The sequence below is a fragment of the Rhinoderma darwinii genome (assembly GCF_050947455.1).
Source record: "Rhinoderma darwinii isolate aRhiDar2 chromosome 5 unlocalized genomic scaffold, aRhiDar2.hap1 SUPER_5_unloc_48, whole genome shotgun sequence".
Lineage (NCBI taxonomy): Eukaryota > Metazoa > Chordata > Amphibia > Anura > Rhinodermatidae > Rhinoderma > Rhinoderma darwinii.
In genome coordinates this window covers 642,190-659,392 of record NW_027461807.1, presented here as the reverse complement: position 1 = coordinate 659,392, position 17,203 = coordinate 642,190, and the positions used below count along the sequence as shown (strand labels likewise).

At 50.4% G+C, this 17,203-nt stretch overlaps 5 non-coding genes and 4 pseudogenes across 5 annotated transcripts; all 9 read left to right on the top strand.

Moving 5' to 3' along the window:
* The first annotated feature begins 1,295 nt into the window (after positions 1 to 1,295).
* LOC142695577 (U2 spliceosomal RNA) lies at positions 1,296 to 1,486 on the top strand. Its single transcript, XR_012863676.1, has one exon. It is a non-coding gene; the product is annotated as a U2 spliceosomal RNA (small nuclear RNA).
* A 1,342-nt stretch (positions 1,487 to 2,828) lies between these two features.
* LOC142695576 (U2 spliceosomal RNA) lies at positions 2,829 to 3,019 on the top strand. The gene has a single exon (XR_012863675.1). It is a non-coding gene; the product is annotated as a U2 spliceosomal RNA (small nuclear RNA).
* Positions 3,020 to 4,357: 1,338 nt separating this feature from the next.
* Positions 4,358 to 4,427, top strand: LOC142695742 (U2 spliceosomal RNA; annotated as a pseudogene).
* A 788-nt stretch (positions 4,428 to 5,215) lies between these two features.
* Positions 5,216 to 5,394, top strand: LOC142695705 (U2 spliceosomal RNA; annotated as a pseudogene).
* Positions 5,395 to 6,734: 1,340 nt separating this feature from the next.
* Positions 6,735 to 6,925, top strand: LOC142695575 (U2 spliceosomal RNA). The gene has a single exon (XR_012863674.1). It is a non-coding gene; the product is annotated as a U2 spliceosomal RNA (small nuclear RNA).
* Positions 6,926 to 8,243: 1,318 nt separating this feature from the next.
* Positions 8,244 to 8,434, top strand: LOC142695574 (U2 spliceosomal RNA). Its single transcript, XR_012863673.1, has one exon. It is a non-coding gene; the product is annotated as a U2 spliceosomal RNA (small nuclear RNA).
* Positions 8,435 to 9,750: 1,316 nt separating this feature from the next.
* On the top strand, positions 9,751 to 9,852 carry LOC142695725 (U2 spliceosomal RNA; annotated as a pseudogene).
* A 5,549-nt stretch (positions 9,853 to 15,401) lies between these two features.
* LOC142695638 (U2 spliceosomal RNA) lies at positions 15,402 to 15,576 on the top strand (annotated as a pseudogene).
* A 1,330-nt stretch (positions 15,577 to 16,906) lies between these two features.
* Positions 16,907 to 17,097, top strand: LOC142695782 (U2 spliceosomal RNA). The gene has a single exon (XR_012863809.1). It is a non-coding gene; the product is annotated as a U2 spliceosomal RNA (small nuclear RNA).
* The last annotated feature ends 106 nt before the right edge of the window (positions 17,098 to 17,203 follow it).

The following is a 17,203-nucleotide window of genomic DNA, read 5'->3' as shown; positions in this document are numbered from 1 at the left end:
ATTTGTGTTTGCTATTGTTTTTGTCTTTCTGATGGGATCTCCCCTTTTAATCCCATTATTTCAACACCTGTTGGACAATGCATTTGTACAGTCATGTGTGATAATGAGCTCATTTATTAAATGCAATTAATTAATACATTGCCACCTCTGTGTGTGTGTGTGTGTGTGTGTGTGTGTGTGTGTGTGTGTGTGTGTGTGTGTGTGTGTGTGTGTGTCTTCTGTGTTTCTGTGTTTCCGGCATTTCACATTGGAACAGCTCATTCACCTTCCTTGTCTTCTCTCCGCCCTCCCTTTTAGGTAGGTTAAAGAGCTGCACCTGAGCCAGCCACTGATTGATTGATGCAGCACCACAGTCAAATAGTGGAGTGGAGTAGGGGGAACAGCAAACAGCCATTAAAGCAGCCCGCCCGCCACAATGGACCTACCTGTGTACACTAGATGGATGTGATGGAATGTACTGTCGTCCCTACATTTCCAAGAAGAAGTAAGAATTGCAGTTGCAACAAACCCTTGCTTGCCTACAAAGAGAGCAGCAATTTGGATTTGTTACTATGTTACCTGGAAGAATAACAAACTGTGCAAGGATGGAGGTTGTAGGAGCAAAGAGAAGTTGTCTGTAAAGTTGGTGGATGCCTATTTTCCATTTTGCAGTCCCTTGTCTCCCTCTTGTGGCCTCCTGGAGGCAAATAAATGTGCAAAAAAAAGACAGCCTGGCGGCCGGCTGTTGCAGTGTTGCCCTCTCAGGCAACACTGAGTGACTGACTGAGCCGCACCGTCTTATATAAAGTTCAGACGGAACTTTGCACGTGTCATAGTGGAGCCCTCAGGATTCCAGAGCCAGCTTTCTGACATCATAATGGGGCCTGCCTCAGAGATAGATAAAAGCCTGGGCCCAGGCAGTGTTGGTCAGTGCTGCTCAGCAGGCAGCACTGGACTGGACTGGACTGGATTACAGCTGATACAAGGTGTGAAGGAACAAGGGGTGGCTGTGGGCATGCACTTGCTGCCGCTGCCAGTGTTTATCTGCATGGCAGGAGGGCATTTGGGCGTTGCCAGGAAGGCGTTTTTATGTAGATTCCTCCTCTTTCAGCACTGCATTGTGGTGCAAGCAAAAGAAGCAAATCCTGTGTAGCTTCCTCTCCGGCCTTTATTCACCTCCCTCCCGCTTAGTAGCTGTAAATGTGTGTGAGCCTGCAGGGCCCCATGGAATTGCCTAGGAGTAGGCTGAATCAATCGCTGCAAGGGGTGAACAGCAGTATGGGACAGGCTCGGGCAAGGCAAGGGCCGCTCGGGTTATCGCTTCTCGGCCTTTTGGCTAAGATCAAGTGTAGTATCTGTTCTTATCAGTTTAATATCTGATACGTCCCCTATCTGGGGACCATATATTAAATGGATTTTTAGAACAGGGAGATGGAAATAGAGCTTGCTCTGTCCACTCCACGCATTGACCTGGTATTGCAGTATTTCCAGGACCGGTGCACCCTTCCCTTATGTGTTGACTAAAATCAGATTCCAAAAGTGCTATTTGTGTTTGCTATTGTTTTTGTCTTTCTGATGGGATCTCCCCTTTTAATCCCATTATTTCAACACCTGTTGGACAATGCATTTGTACAGTCATGTGTGATAATGAGCTCATTTATTAAATGCAATTAATTAATACATTGCCACCTCTTGTTGTGTGTGTGTGTGTGTGTGTGTGTGTGTGTGTGTGTGTGTGTGTGTGTGTGTGTGTGTGTGTGTGTGTGTGTCTTCTGTGTTTCTGTGTTTCCGGCATTTCACATTGGAACAGCTCATTCACCTTCCTTGTCTTCTCTCCGCCCTCCCTTTTAGGTAGGTTAAAGAGCTGCACCTGAGCCAGCCACTGATTGATTGATGCAGCACCACAGTCAAATAGTGGAGTGGAGTAGGGGGAACAGCAAACAGCCATTAAAGCAGCCCGCCCGCCACAATGGACCTACCTGTGTACACTAGATGGATGTGATGGAATGTACTGTCGTCCCTACATTTCCAAGAAGAAGTAAGAATTGCAGTTGCAACAAACCCTTGCTTGCCTACAAAGAGAGCAGCAATTTGGATTTGTTACTATGTTACCTGGAAGAATAACAAACTGTGCAAGGATGGAGGTTGTAGGAGCAAAGAGAAGTTGTCTGTAAAGTTGGTGGATGCCTATTTTCCATTTTGCAGTCCCTTGTCTCCCTCTTGTGGCCTCCTGGAGGCAAATAAATGTGCAAAAAAAAGACAGCCTGGCGGCCGGCTGTTGCAGTGTTGCCCTCTCAGGCAACACTGAGTGACTGACTGAGCCGCACCGTCTTATATAAAGTTCAGACGGAACTTTGCACGTGTCATAGTGGAGCCCTCAGGATTCCAGAGCCAGCTTTCTGACATCATAATGGGGCCTGCCTCAGAGATAGATAAAAGCCTGGGCCCAGGCAGTGTTGGTCAGTGCTGCTCAGCAGGCAGCACTGGACTGGACTGGACTGGATTACAGCTGATACAAGGTGTGAAGGAACAAGGGGTGGCTGTGGGCATGCACTTGCTGCCGCTGCCAGTGTTTATCTGCATGGCAGGAGGGCATTTGGGCGTTGCCAGGAAGGCGTTTTTATGTAGATTCCTCCTCTTTCAGCACTGCATTGTGGTGCAAGCAAAAGAAGCAAATCCTGTGTAGCTTCCTCTCCGGCCTTTATTCACCTCCCTCCCGCTTAGTAGCTGTAAATGTGTGTGAGCCTGCAGGGCCCCATGGAATTGCCTAGGAGTAGGCTGAATCAATCGCTGCAAGGGGTGAACAGCAGTATGGGACAGGCTCGGGCAAGGCAAGGGCCGCTCGGGTTATCGCTTCTCGGCCTTTTGGCTAAGATCAAGTGTAGTATCTGTTCTTATCAGTTTAATATCTGATACGTCCCCTATCTGGGGACCATATATTAAATGGATTTTTAGAACAGGGAGATGGAAATAGAGCTTGCTCTGTCCACTCCACGCATTGACCTGGTATTGCAGTATTTCCAGGACCGGTGCACCCTTCCCTTATGTGTTGACTAAAATCAGATTCCAAAAGTGCTATTTGTGTTTGCTATTGTTTTTGTCTTTCTGATGGGATCTCCCCTTTTAATCCCATTATTTCAACACCTGTTGGACAATGCATTTGTACAGTCATGTGTGATAATGAGCTCATTTATTAAATGCAATTAATTAATACATTGCCACCTCTGTGTGTGTGTGTGTGTGTGTGTGTGTGTGTGTGTGTGTGTGTGTGTGTGTGTGTGTGTGTGTGTGTGTGTGTCTTCTGTGTTTCTGTGTTTCCGGCATTTCACATTGGAACAGCTCATTCACCTTCCTTGTCTTCTCTCCGCCCTCCCTTTTAGGTAGGTTAAAGAGCTGCACCTGAGCCAGCCACTGATTGATTGATGCAGCACCACAGTCAAATAGTGGAGTGGAGTAGGGGGAACAGCAAACAGCCATTAAAGCAGCCCGCCCGCCACAATGGACCTACCTGTGTACACTAGATGGATGTGATGGAATGTACTGTCGTCCCTACATTTCCAAGAAGAAGTAAGAATTGCAGTTGCAACAAACCCTTGCTTGCCTACAAAGAGAGCAGCAATTTGGATTTGTTACTATGTTACCTGGAAGAATAACAAACTGTGCAAGGATGGAGGTTGTAGGAGCAAAGAGAAGTTGTCTGTAAAGTTGGTGGATGCCTATTTTCCATTTTGCAGTCCCTTGTCTCCCTCTTGTGGCCTCCTGGAGGCAAATAAATGTGCAAAAAAAAGACAGCCTGGCGGCCGGCTGTTGCAGTGTTGCCCTCTCAGGCAACACTGAGTGACTGACTGAGCCGCACCGTCTTATATAAAGTTCAGACGGAACTTTGCACGTGTCATAGTGGAGCCCTCAGGATTCCAGAGCCAGCTTTCTGACATCATAATGGGGCCTGCCTCAGAGATAGATAAAAGCCTGGGCCCAGGCAGTGTTGGTCAGTGCTGCTCAGCAGGCAGCACTGGACTGGACTGGACTGGATTACAGCTGATACAAGGTGTGAAGGAACAAGGGGTGGCTGTGGGCATGCACTTGCTGCCGCTGCCAGTGTTTATCTGCATGGCAGGAGGGCATTTGGGCGTTGCCAGGAAGGCGTTTTTATGTAGATTCCTCCTCTTTCAGCACTGCATTGTGGTGCAAGCAAAAGAAGCAAATCCTGTGTAGCTTCCTCTCCGGCCTTTATTCACCTCCCTCCCGCTTAGTAGCTGTAAATGTGTGTGAGCCTGCAGGGCCCCATGGAATTGCCTAGGAGTAGGCTGAATCAATCGCTGCAAGGGGTGAACAGCAGTATGGGACAGGCTCGGGCAAGGCAAGGGCCGCTCGGGTTATCGCTTCTCGGCCTTTTGGCTAAGATCAAGTGTAGTACCTGCTCAAGCTGAGGTTAGTAATCATCCCTGCCGGTGGTACGTGGGCCATCGTAGGGGGATGACAGAACGCCGAGGTGAGGGCAGGGAACCACAACGGTCATCGCTCTGGTGTACGCATTTGGTTTAAAGGTACCATTTGTAGGTGACCAGGCGACCGCCGGATCGAGGTCAGGAGGTCGGGTAGTTTGAAAGCCCGAGTTGCTATGTGCCCCAGGGCTGGTGACCCTGGGGTGCCCTAACTCACTGGGGGTGGGATCCCACTGAGTGAAGGCACACTTGCACGCACTCTTCTTTCACACTTTTAAGCACACACCTTTATTCTCCCGGCCTTCTGGCTGGGAGATGAGGAATTTTTATATACCTGGCGGATGTCCAGGCTGTATCACAGCGCACATCCACTTATTTAATTTTGTTTTTCACTGTGTGTTTGTCACGTTTGTCACAAGGATTTTGGGATGCGGTGCCCTTTTGGGACCCTCCTGAGGTCTAGGGGGAAAATGTGTGGCCTTCTGGTTCCTTTTTCCCCTGCAACCCGGCCTCCCTTCTTCGGAGGGGAGGTGCAACTAGGATGCAGGCTCCTAGGTGGACACTGGGGTGGCAGCCCAGGTAGAAGCCTAGGAGTGTGTTTGGGTCTCCCTAAGCTTCGGCGAGGGGGGACCATCGATCCTTGATCCTCTAGGCCTATGGTTTGGAGGGTCAGGGAATGGTTATGCGGGGCCTCTCTCTTTTAAGAGAAGGGCTGCGATAGACCGCATCCTTGTGCACTTTTTGTGTGGCACCTCTGCACTTTTTATGCACTTGGGTGATAGAAAGCACGGCTCGGGCTTTCAATAAAAAAAAAAAATCTGTTCTTATCAGTTTAATATCTGATACGTCCCCTATCTGGGGACCATATATTAAATGGATTTTTAGAACAGGGAGATGGAAATAGAGCTTGCTCTGTCCACTCCACGCATTGACCTGGTATTGCAGTATTTCCAGGACCGGTGCACCCTTCCCTTATGTGTTGACTAAAATCAGATTCCAAAAGTGCTATTTGTGTTTGCTATTGTTTTTGTCTTTCTGATGGGATCTCCCCTTTTAATCCCATTATTTCAACACCTGTTGGACAATGCATTTGTACAGTCATGTGTGATAATGAGCTCATTTATTAAATGCAATTAATTAATACATTGCCACCTCTTGTTGTGTGTGTGTGTGTGTGTGTGTGTGTGTGTGTGTGTGTGTGTGTGTGTGTGTGTGTGTGTGTGTGTGTGTGTGTCTTCTGTGTTTCTGTGTTTCCGGCATTTCACATTGGAACAGCTCATTCACCTTCCTTGTCTTCTCTCCGCCCTCCCTTTTAGGTAGGTTAAAGAGCTGCACCTGAGCCAGCCACTGATTGATTGATGCAGCACCACAGTCAAATAGTGGAGTGGAGTAGGGGGAACAGCAAACAGCCATTAAAGCAGCCCGCCCGCCACAATGGACCTACCTGTGTACACTAGATGGATGTGATGGAATGTACTGTCGTCCCTACATTTCCAAGAAGAAGTAAGAATTGCAGTTGCAACAAACCCTTGCTTGCCTACAAAGAGAGCAGCAATTTGGATTTGTTACTATGTTACCTGGAAGAATAACAAACTGTGCAAGGATGGAGGTTGTAGGAGCAAAGAGAAGTTGTCTGTAAAGTTGGTGGATGCCTATTTTCCATTTTGCAGTCCCTTGTCTCCCTCTTGTGGCCTCCTGGAGGCAAATAAATGTGCAAAAAAAAGACAGCCTGGCGGCCGGCTGTTGCAGTGTTGCCCTCTCAGGCAACACTGAGTGACTGACTGAGCCGCACCGTCTTATATAAAGTTCAGACGGAACTTTGCACGTGTCATAGTGGAGCCCTCAGGATTCCAGAGCCAGCTTTCTGACATCATAATGGGGCCTGCCTCAGAGATAAAAGCCTGGGCCCAGGCAGTGTTGGTCAGTGCTGCTCAGCAGGCAGCACTGGACTGGACTGGACTGGATTACAGCTGATACAAGGTGTGAAGGAACAAGGGGTGGCTGTGGGCATGCACTTGCTGCCGCTGCCAGTGTTTATCTGCATGGCAGGAGGGCATTTGGGCGTTGCCAGGAAGGCGTTTTTATGTAGATTCCTCCTCTTTCAGCACTGCATTGTGGTGCAAGCAAAAGAAGCAAATCCTGTGTAGCTTCCTCTCCGGCCTTTATTCACCTCCCTCCCGCTTAGTAGCTGTAAATGTGTGTGAGCCTGCAGGGCCCCATGGAATTGCCTAGGAGTAGGCTGAATCAATCGCTGCAAGGGGTGAACAGCAGTATGGGACAGGCTCGGGCAAGGCAAGGGCCGCTCGGGTTATCGCTTCTCGGCCTTTTGGCTAAGATCAAGTGTAGTATCTGTTCTTATCAGTTTAATATCTGATACGTCCCCTATCTGGGGACCATATATTAAATGGATTTTTAGAACAGGGAGATGGAAATAGAGCTTGCTCTGTCCACTCCACGCATTGACCTGGTATTGCAGTATTTCCAGGACCGGTGCACCCTTCCCTTATGTGTTGACTAAAATCAGATTCCAAAAGTGCTATTTGTGTTTGCTATTGTTTTTGTCTTTCTGATGGGATCTCCCCTTTTAATCCCATTATTTCAACACCTGTTGGACAATGCATTTGTACAGTCATGTGTGATAATGAGCTCATTTATTAAATGCAATTAATTAATACATTGCCACCTCTTGTTGTGTGTGTGTGTGTGTGTGTGTGTGTGTGTGTGTGTGTGTGTGTGTGTGTGTCTTCTGTGTTTCTGTGTTTCCGGCATTTCACATTGGAACAGCTCATTCACCTTCCTTGTCTTCTCTCCGCCCTCCCTTTTAGGTAGGTTAAAGAGCTGCACCTGAGCCAGCCACTGATTGATTGATGCAGCACCACAGTCAAATAGTGGAGTGGAGTAGGGGGAACAGCAAACAGCCATTAAAGCAGCCCGCCCGCCACAATGGACCTACCTGTGTACACTAGATGGATGTGATGGAATGTACTGTCGTCCCTACATTTCCAAGAAGAAGTAAGAATTGCAGTTGCAACAAACCCTTGCTTGCCTACAAAGAGAGCAGCAATTTGGATTTGTTACTATGTTACCTGGAAGAATAACAAACTGTGCAAGGATGGAGGTTGTAGGAGCAAAGAGAAGTTGTCTGTAAAGTTGGTGGATGCCTATTTTCCATTTTGCAGTCCCTTGTCTCCCTCTTGTGGCCTCCTGGAGGCAAATAAATGTGCAAAAAAAAGACAGCCTGGCGGCCGGCTGTTGCAGTGTTGCCCTCTCAGGCAACACTGAGTGACTGACTGAGCCGCACCGTCTTATATAAAGTTCAGACGGAACTTTGCACGTGTCATAGTGGAGCCCTCAGGATTCCAGAGCCAGCTTTCTGACATCATAATGGGGCCTGCCTCAGAGATAAAAGCCTGGGCCCAGGCAGTGTTGGTCAGTGCTGCTCAGCAGGCAGCACTGGACTGGACTGGACTGGATTACAGCTGATACAAGGTGTGAAGGAACAAGGGGTGGCTGTGGGCATGCACTTGCTGCCGCTGCCAGTGTTTATCTGCATGGCAGGAGGGCATTTGGGCGTTGCCAGGAAGGCGTTTTTATGTAGATTCCTCCTCTTTCAGCACTGCATTGTGGTGCAAGCAAAAGAAGCAAATCCTGTGTAGCTTCCTCTCCGGCCTTTATTCACCTCCCTCCCGCTTAGTAGCTGTAAATGTGTGTGAGCCTGCAGGGCCCCATGGAATTGCCTAGGAGTAGGCTGAATCAATCGCTGCAAGGGGTGAACAGCAGTATGGGACAGGCTCGGGCAAGGCAAGGGCCGCTCGGGTTATCGCTTCTCGGCCTTTTGGCTAAGATCAAGTGTAGTATCTGTTCTTATCAGTTTAATATCTGATACGTCCCCTATCTGGGGACCATATATTAAATGGATTTTTAGAACAGGGAGATGGAAATAGAGCTTGCTCTGTCCACTCCACGCATTGACCTGGTATTGCAGTATTTCCAGGACCGGTGCACCCTTCCCTTATGTGTTGACTAAAATCAGATTCCAAAAGTGCTATTTGTGTTTGCTATTGTTTTTGTCTTTCTGATGGGATCTCCCCTTTTAATCCCATTATTTCAACACCTGTTGGACAATGCATTTGTACAGTCATGTGTGATAATGAGCTCATTTATTAAATGCAATTAATTAATACATTGCCACCTCTTGTTGTGTGTGTGTGTGTGTGTGTGTGTGTGTGTGTGTGTGTGTGTGTGTGTGTCTTCTGTGTTTCTGTGTTTCCGGCATTTCACATTGGAACAGCTCATTCACCTTCCTTGTCTTCTCTCCGCCCTCCCTTTTAGGTAGGTTAAAGAGCTGCACCTGAGCCAGCCACTGATTGATTGATGCAGCACCACAGTCAAATAGTGGAGTGGAGTAGGGGGAACAGCAAACAGCCATTAAAGCAGCCCGCCCGCCACAATGGACCTACCTGTGTACACTAGATGGATGTGATGGAATGTACTGTCGTCCCTACATTTCCAAGAAGAAGTAAGAATTGCAGTTGCAACAAACCCTTGCTTGCCTACAAAGAGAGCAGCAATTTGGATTTGTTACTATGTTACCTGGAAGAATAACAAACTGTGCAAGGATGGAGGTTGTAGGAGCAAAGAGAAGTTGTCTGTAAAGTTGGTGGATGCCTATTTTCCATTTTGCAGTCCCTTGTCTCCCTCTTGTGGCCTCCTGGAGGCAAATAAATGTGCAAAAAAAAGACAGCCTGGCGGCCGGCTGTTGCAGTGTTGCCCTCTCAGGCAACACTGAGTGACTGACTGAGCCGCACCGTCTTATATAAAGTTCAGACGGAACTTTGCACGTGTCATAGTGGAGCCCTCAGGATTCCAGAGCCAGCTTTCTGACATCATAATGGGGCCTGCCTCAGAGATAAAAGCCTGGGCCCAGGCAGTGTTGGTCAGTGCTGCTCAGCAGGCAGCACTGGACTGGACTGGACTGGATTACAGCTGATACAAGGTGTGAAGGAACAAGGGGTGGCTGTGGGCATGCACTTGCTGCCGCTGCCAGTGTTTATCTGCATGGCAGGAGGGCATTTGGGCGTTGCCAGGAAGGCGTTTTTATGTAGATTCCTCCTCTTTCAGCACTGCATTGTGGTGCAAGCAAAAGAAGCAAATCCTGTGTAGCTTCCTCTCCGGCCTTTATTCACCTCCCTCCCGCTTAGTAGCTGTAAATGTGTGTGAGCCTGCAGGGCCCCATGGAATTGCCTAGGAGTAGGCTGAATCAATCGCTGCAAGGGGTGAACAGCAGTATGGGACAGGCTCGGGCAAGGCAAGGGCCGCTCGGGTTATCGCTTCTCGGCCTTTTGGCTAAGATCAAGTGTAGTATCTGTTCTTATCAGTCCTTGTAAGGATAGATAGCTCGGAGAACCACTGGGGGCTATAAACACTAGCTTAGCGATCCAAGAGCGTTCCAGACGAAGCCGGCGACGAACTGCGGAGAAGAACCAGCGAAGACGACGATCCAGAAGGGAGAAGCCGCCATCGGGGAAGAAGCTCCGGGAGATCGCTGCCGGGAAGAAGAAGGAGAACTTCGGAGAAGAGCCGCTGCTGAAGGGGATCTTCGAAGAAGCTCGGCCGCAGAAGAAGAAGCTCGACGAGGAACCGCTGCGGAAGAAATTTCGTGGAAGAACCTCGGCCAGCAAGGAGAAGATTTGCATAGCTCCGCCCCCTTCGGGAAAGAGCTATCGAAGATCCTCCCCAAGCGACAGGAACAGCTGGAAGAAGCCATGGCCTCAACCAGCAACCCTGCCACCCAGAAGAAGAAGGCTGATGGACCAGGTGAGCCGGCCCAGGCCAGGACATCTCCTCCTGAAGCCTCCTCAAGCGAACAGGCCACCAGGAAGCCGAACCAGGCTGCTCCAACCCTGGAGCCCTGGATGAAGCAGACGGTGGCCCTGAAGCTGAAGGAGGTGGACGGGAGAGTGCCGGACATGACGGAAGAAGTGTTCTGCCAGAAGATGCTCCTGGACCAGGGCTTCGCTAAGCCGGAGACCATCAGCATCCAGGCCTTCATGACCGGGATGTTCTTCGTGACCTTCGCTTCGATCAACATCTGCAGAAGGTACTGGGAGATGGTGAAAGCGGCGAGGCCTGAATCCCCTTTCTCTCGCTTTGTGGGCAACTGCCCTGTCCAAAGAGAGGAAAGGCGGGTGACGGTCTCAATGCGGAACCCACACACCCCCGGCAAAGACATCACCACGCTCCTGAAGCGGTTCTGCACAGTGGTGAGGGAACCCACCCACATCCTGAACGGACTCGGCTTCTGGACTGGCAAGTGGTCGGTAATCGTCCGACTGAACAAGGATTCCAGCGCGGAAGACGGCCTCCAACACCTGCCCCAGTCATTCTCGCTGGGCAACTCCTACGGCCTCATCTACTACCCGGACATGCCGCAGATCTGCAGGAGATGCAGCAAGAAGGGTCATTCGGTGAAGGACTGCAAGGAGGACGCCTGCAAGAACTGCCGGGTAACAGGACACGAGACCAAAGACTGCCCGAAACGGACAATGTGCAACCTCTGCGGACAAGCAGCCCACTCCTACAAGGACTGCCCGAAGAGGGATCGATCCTGGGCAACTGTAGCGGCGAAAGCTCCGGCCAGAGGGAACCCCGCCCCAGCCAGAGCTCCAGCGGCGCAGAAGACCGGGAATAAGAAGGATGGTAAGAAGACGACAGTCCCTCCCCCCCGTCTCCCGGCCCTCCCTCGCCCTACCCTTCCCACCCTCCCTCGCCCGGCCCTCCCCACCCCCCCGTCCCCAACCCCTGTCACCCCCACTGAGGCTCTCACCTTCTCCTACCCACCCATCTCAGTGGTCCTGTCACCTGCACCTCTCCCAACCCAGCCTCCCTTCTCCCCAGCTCCAGCAGCACTAACATCTTCCCCTCCAGCTGCTGGAGTCCTCTCCCTGGAGGATTTTCCCCCTCTTGTCTCCTCAGGTGCCATCCAGAGGAAGAGAAAGGTGAGGGACAGCCCAGCTGCTGAGTCCTCAAAGCGACAAGTCGTAGAAATCTGCGAAGATTCCCTTGCGCAGCAGGAGGAAATGGAGCAGATGGTGGAGGAACTCGTGTCTGAACCTGAGGTCATCGACTTCACAACAGACATCCAGGTGGCTACAATCCTGGAACAATTTTTGTCAGAGGGCCTGCTGGATCTTTCGGACCCGCCAGGAGAGGAGGATCCGCCCGACCGGACTGGTAACTAAGGTGTATCGTTTGCACTGACCTTCTTTATTCTCCCCCATGGCTGCTAAACTTAACATCTTTGGCCTCAATGTGAGGAGTGTTAGAGATAGGACTAGATGTCAGATGGTGCTAACTTTTCTTTCCAAGCAGTCGAGTGATGTATTTATGCTGCAGGAATGTACTCTCCCCTCTTCCAGGTCATACCATCATCTGGCCAGGCAGTGGACCCATGGCCCGTCCTACTGGTCTGGTGGGGGCGACTGTAAGTCTGCAGGGGTTGCCATCCTGATTAGGGGAGGCGTATTTACTGTTGACTCTGTCCAGGAGCTCGCCTGCGGCCGCTTGTTGGTCGTAGACGGTTCCTGGGCGGGAGAGCCGATTAGGCTCATCAACGTGTACGCTCCCCCTATGAAGGCTGAGCGCCTGGAACTATTCCAGACCCTGCGGACCCAGCTCGCCACCACTAGGGCAGTGGTGATGGCCGGGGACTTCAACTGCCCCATCGAAGAGGATGGACGAAGTTCCGGCACTTCAATCAAACTGGATGTCAGTTCCAAACTGCTTATCGAGATGGTAACCGAAGCATCCTTGCAGGACGTTGTGGGCTCCATGGGGATCGGCTCTGTGAACTATTCATGGAGCCGACCCGATGGCTCACTTCGTTCTCGGATTGACTTTGTGTTCACCTCCCGGGCAGTCAAGCAGCATGGGCACTCCATGGTCCCCTGCTTCTTCTCCGACCACAGGGCCATTCTCTTCCAGGGTGCCATCGGCCACGGTTTTCCTCCCGGCCCTGGCTCCTGGAAGCTGAATTGTGCCCTGCTGGAAAGAGAGGAGGTACTGGCGGAACTTAGAGACGCCTATATTGTTTGGAGGAATGATAAAGTTTTCTTTGACAAAACCTGTGACTGGTGGGAATATGTTAAAGTTGAATTTCGTTGTTTCTTTCAGGCAAAAAGTCGTCAACAGGCGTGTGAGAGGAAGAGAGACTTCAGAGAGATGCAGCGTCAGCTGCGATCCCTGCAAGACCTCCTTCAATGCGGCTGGGACGTCAGGAAGGAGCTGGAGGAAGCCAAAAAGGGCCTGAAAAGGCACTTTGAGGAGGAATCCAAGCGAATTGTCTTTCGTTCCAAGGTGGAGAACCTGGAGAAGGGTGAGAAATGTAACTCGTTCTTTTTCAGGAAACTCCATGCCGGCCACACGCCCCTGAAGGAACTTCGAGATGAGACCGGAAACATGCATTCTGGGAAGAAGGAGGTGATGGGAGTCGTCACAGACTACTACCGAAGCCTCTACTCCCGGAAAACCACTGACCCCGAAGCCGCCGATAAATTCCTGTCAGGTATCACTAATCATCTTGATCCTGCAGGTACGGAGGCTATGGATGTACCCCTGACGGTGGAGGAACTGCTCTCTGCCGCTAAATCCTTCAGACCCGGCAGGACCCCGGGCAGTGATGGTCTCCCAGCAGAGCTCTATGTAGCGCTGGGGGACTTGATCTGTCCGGACCTGCTGGAGCTCTATGAGGAGATGGTGGTGGAGGGTAGAATGCCACCGTCCTTGAGAGAAGGCATGATCACGATCTTGTATAAGCGGAAGGGGGAGAGATGTGACCTGAAAAACTGGCGTCCCATCTCTCTCCTGAACGTGGACTACAAGATCCTCGCCAAAGTATTGGCCAACAGACTGAAGGTTGTCATCGGACAGATCATCGGATCGGACCAAACCTGCGGCATTCCTGGCCGTAGGGTGGCCGACAGTCTTGCCCTGGTGAGGGACACGGTGCATTACATGCAAAGCCGCCGTACACACGCGGCCCTGGTCAGTCTGGATCAGGAGAAGGCTTTTGACCGGGTCTCTCACGAATTCATGGGTAAGGCTCTGCGTAGGCTGCGGCTTGGCAGGTTGTTCTGTTTGTATGTTAACCTGATGTATTGCGACATTTACAGCTCGGTGCTGGTGAACGGCTGGAAGACTGACCCCTTTCCTGTATCGTCGGGGGTTAGACAAGGCTGTCCTCTTTCACCTCTCCTTTTTGTTTGTGTTATAGAGCTCTTCGCAGAGGCTATCCGGCAGAATGGAGAGATCAGAGGGATCACCGCACCAGGTCCAGGACACTTCGAGGTCAAATGCTCGCTGTACATGGACGACGTGACCGTCTTCTGCGCTGACCAGAGTTCGGTGACTGCACTCGTCCAGACCTGTGAGGAGTTCGGACGCGCTTCAGGGGCAAAAGTCAACTGCGGGAAGTCGGAAGCCATGCTCTTCGGAAAGTGGTACCTGCCTTCTCCTGCCTCCTTCCCGTTTACTATCAAGCCGGACTTCATCAAAATTCTGGGAGTCTGGTTCGGTAAGGAAGGTGCAGCCCTAAAGTCGTGGGAAGAACGCTTGGCCAAAGTCAACCAAAGGATCGGACTGTGGAGCCTCAGACAACTCACTATTGAGGGCAAAGCAATGGTCCTGCGTAACGAAGTCTTGCCTGTGCTACAATACACTGCACAGGCATGGCCCCCTCTTGCAACGGTCTCGAGGGCCATTACCAGGACTGTGTTTCGCTTCATCTGGGGCTCGAAAATGGACAGAGTAAAGCGGACTGTTATGTACAAGGAGCCCCGCAAAGGTGGGAAGGGTATACCCGACATTCCCACTCTGCTGCGGATCGCTTTTGTATGTGACTGTGTTCGTAGGACTCTGAGGACAGCAAACGGCTCTGCGGGCAAGGCCATGTCCCGCTACTTCCTCCTTCCCCTCTGGCGAGGTTTTGGCTGGGATAAGTGGGACAGCTCCTTCCCTTACAACTGGCACGCTCCCTGGTTCTACGGAGATGTCGTCCGGTTTGTGAGGGAGCATCAACTGGAGGGTCTTAAGCCCGACTTGTGGAAACCTAAGACGATCCACAAGCACATCAGAGCAAAGGACTCACTGGAGTTTGTTCCAGGGCTTCATGCCGACACGTTGGAGACTGTTTGGACTAACGTGTCATCTGGCAGGTTGACCAACGGGCACAAGGACATTTCATGGATGGCCATCCAGGGAGGACTGCCTCTTAGGTCATTCATGCATGCCCGCAACCTGTGCAAGACCCGGTACTGCCCCAGGTGCCCCTTCACGGAGGAAACATCTTTGCACATTTTCTGGCAGTGCCCCTTTGCACAGGGTCTGTTGAAAGCCTTGGAACACGAACTCAAGGACTCAGTTCCCAGGAACAGACTGTCGTACCGCTCGGTACTTTATGGACTATTTCCTGGGAATACCACGGATGGAGCAATCCAGGAAGCCTGGCGCCTTATGAACTGTTTTAAGGACGCTATATGGTTCGCCAGGAACCGTCTGATTTTGCGGAGAGAGAGTGTGTCCGTCCAGGACTGCCGCAGGCTGATCCACAGCCTGCTCAGAGACTATTCCACCTGGGACAGCCCGGACGTCGATGAGGAAGAGGACTGATACTCCCCTTCCCCCCACTCTCCCTTCTTGTGTGTTGTCTTTCAATAAAGCTTCGGGCCTGTGATTTCCCGCTTCCCTATCCCCTCCTACCCACTCCCCTATCCCATCACTTGTCTGTAATGCTTTGTTGTTTGGCTTTAGTGAATGCAAGAATGTTAGTGTAGCATGTGGTGTAATGTATAGCATAGGCTAGCCTGTACTGTGTATTATACTGTCATGTTATGTTTGACGACTGTTATTATTTATTATTTGCTGCTTCATGGCTCGCGCTGCGTCGCAGTAATGTTTGTATGATGACGATTGATTGTCAATAAAGCATTTTTCAATCAAAAAATCTGTTCTTATCAGTTTAATATCTGATACGTCCCCTATCTGGGGACCATATATTAAATGGATTTTTAGAACAGGGAGATGGAAATAGAGCTTGCTCTGTCCACTCCACGCATTGACCTGGTATTGCAGTATTTCCAGGACCGGTGCACCCTTCCCTTATGTGTTGACTAAAATCAGATTCCAAAAGTGCTATTTGTGTTTGCTATTGTTTTTGTCTTTCTGATGGGATCTCCCCTTTTAATCCCATTATTTCAACACCTGTTGGACAATGCATTTGTACAGTCATGTGTGATAATGAGCTCATTTATTAAATGCAATTAATTAATACATTGCCACCTCTTGGTGTGTGTGTGTGTGTGTGTGTGTGTGTGTGTGTGTGTGTGTGTGTGTGTGTGTGTGTGTGTGTGTCTTCTGTGTTTCTGTGTTTCCGGCATTTCACATTGGAACAGCTCATTCACCTTCCTTGTCTTCTCTCCGCCCTCCCTTTTAGGTAGGTTAAAGAGCTGCACCTGAGCCAGCCACTGATTGATTGATGCAGCACCACAGTCAAATAGTGGAGTGGAGTAGGGGGAACAGCAAACAGCCATTAAAGCAGCCCGCCCGCCACAATGGACCTACCTGTGTACACTAGATGGATGTGATGGAATGTACTGTCGTCCCTACATTTCCAAGAAGAAGTAAGAATTGCAGTTGCAACAAACCCTTGCTTGCCTACAAAGAGAGCAGCAATTTGGATTTGTTACTATGTTACCTGGAAGAATAACAAACTGTGCAAGGATGGAGGTTGTAGGAGCAAAGAGAAGTTGTCTGTAAAGTTGGTGGATGCCTATTTTCCATTTTGCAGTCCCTTGTCTCCCTCTTGTGGCCTCCTGGAGGCAAATAAATGTGCAAAAAAAAGACAGCCTGGCGGCCGGCTGTTGCAGTGTTGCCCTCTCAGGCAACACTGAGTGACTGACTGAGCCGCACCGTCTTATATAAAGTTCAGACGGAACTTTGCACGTGTCATAGTGGAGCCCTCAGGATTCCAGAGCCAGCTTTCTGACATCATAATGGGGCCTGCCTCAGAGATAAAAGCCTGGGCCCAGGCAGTGTTGGTCAGTGCTGCTCAGCAGGCAGCACTGGACTGGACTGGACTGGATTACAGCTGATACAAGGTGTGAAGGAACAAGGGGTGGCTGTGGGCATGCACTTGCTGCCGCTGCCAGTGTTTATCTGCATGGCAGGAGGGCATTTGGGCGTTGCCAGGAAGGCGTTTTTATGTAGATTCCTCCTCTTTCAGCACTGCATTGTGGTGCAAGCAAAAGAAGCAAATCCTGTGTAGCTTCCTCTCCGGCCTTTATTCACCTCCCTCCCGCTTAGTAGCTGTAAATGTGTGTGAGCCTGCAGGGCCCCATGGAATTGCCTAGGAGTAGGCTGAATCAATCGCTGCAAGGGGTGAACAGCAGTATGGGACAGGCTCGGGCAAGGCAAGGGCCGCTCGGGTTATCGCTTCTCGGCCTTTTGGCTAAGATCAAGTGTAGTATCTGTTCTTATCAGTTTAATATCTGATACGTCCCCTATCTGGGGACCATATATTAAATGGATTTTTAGAACAGGGAGATGGAAATAGAGCTTGCTCTGTCCACTCCACGCATTGACCTGGTATTGCAGTATTTCCAGGACCGGTGCACCCTTCCCTTATGTGTTGACTAAAATCAGATTCCAAAAGTGCTATTTGTGTTTGCTATTGTTTTTGTCTTTCTGATGGGATCTCCCCTTTTAATCCCATTATTTCAACACCT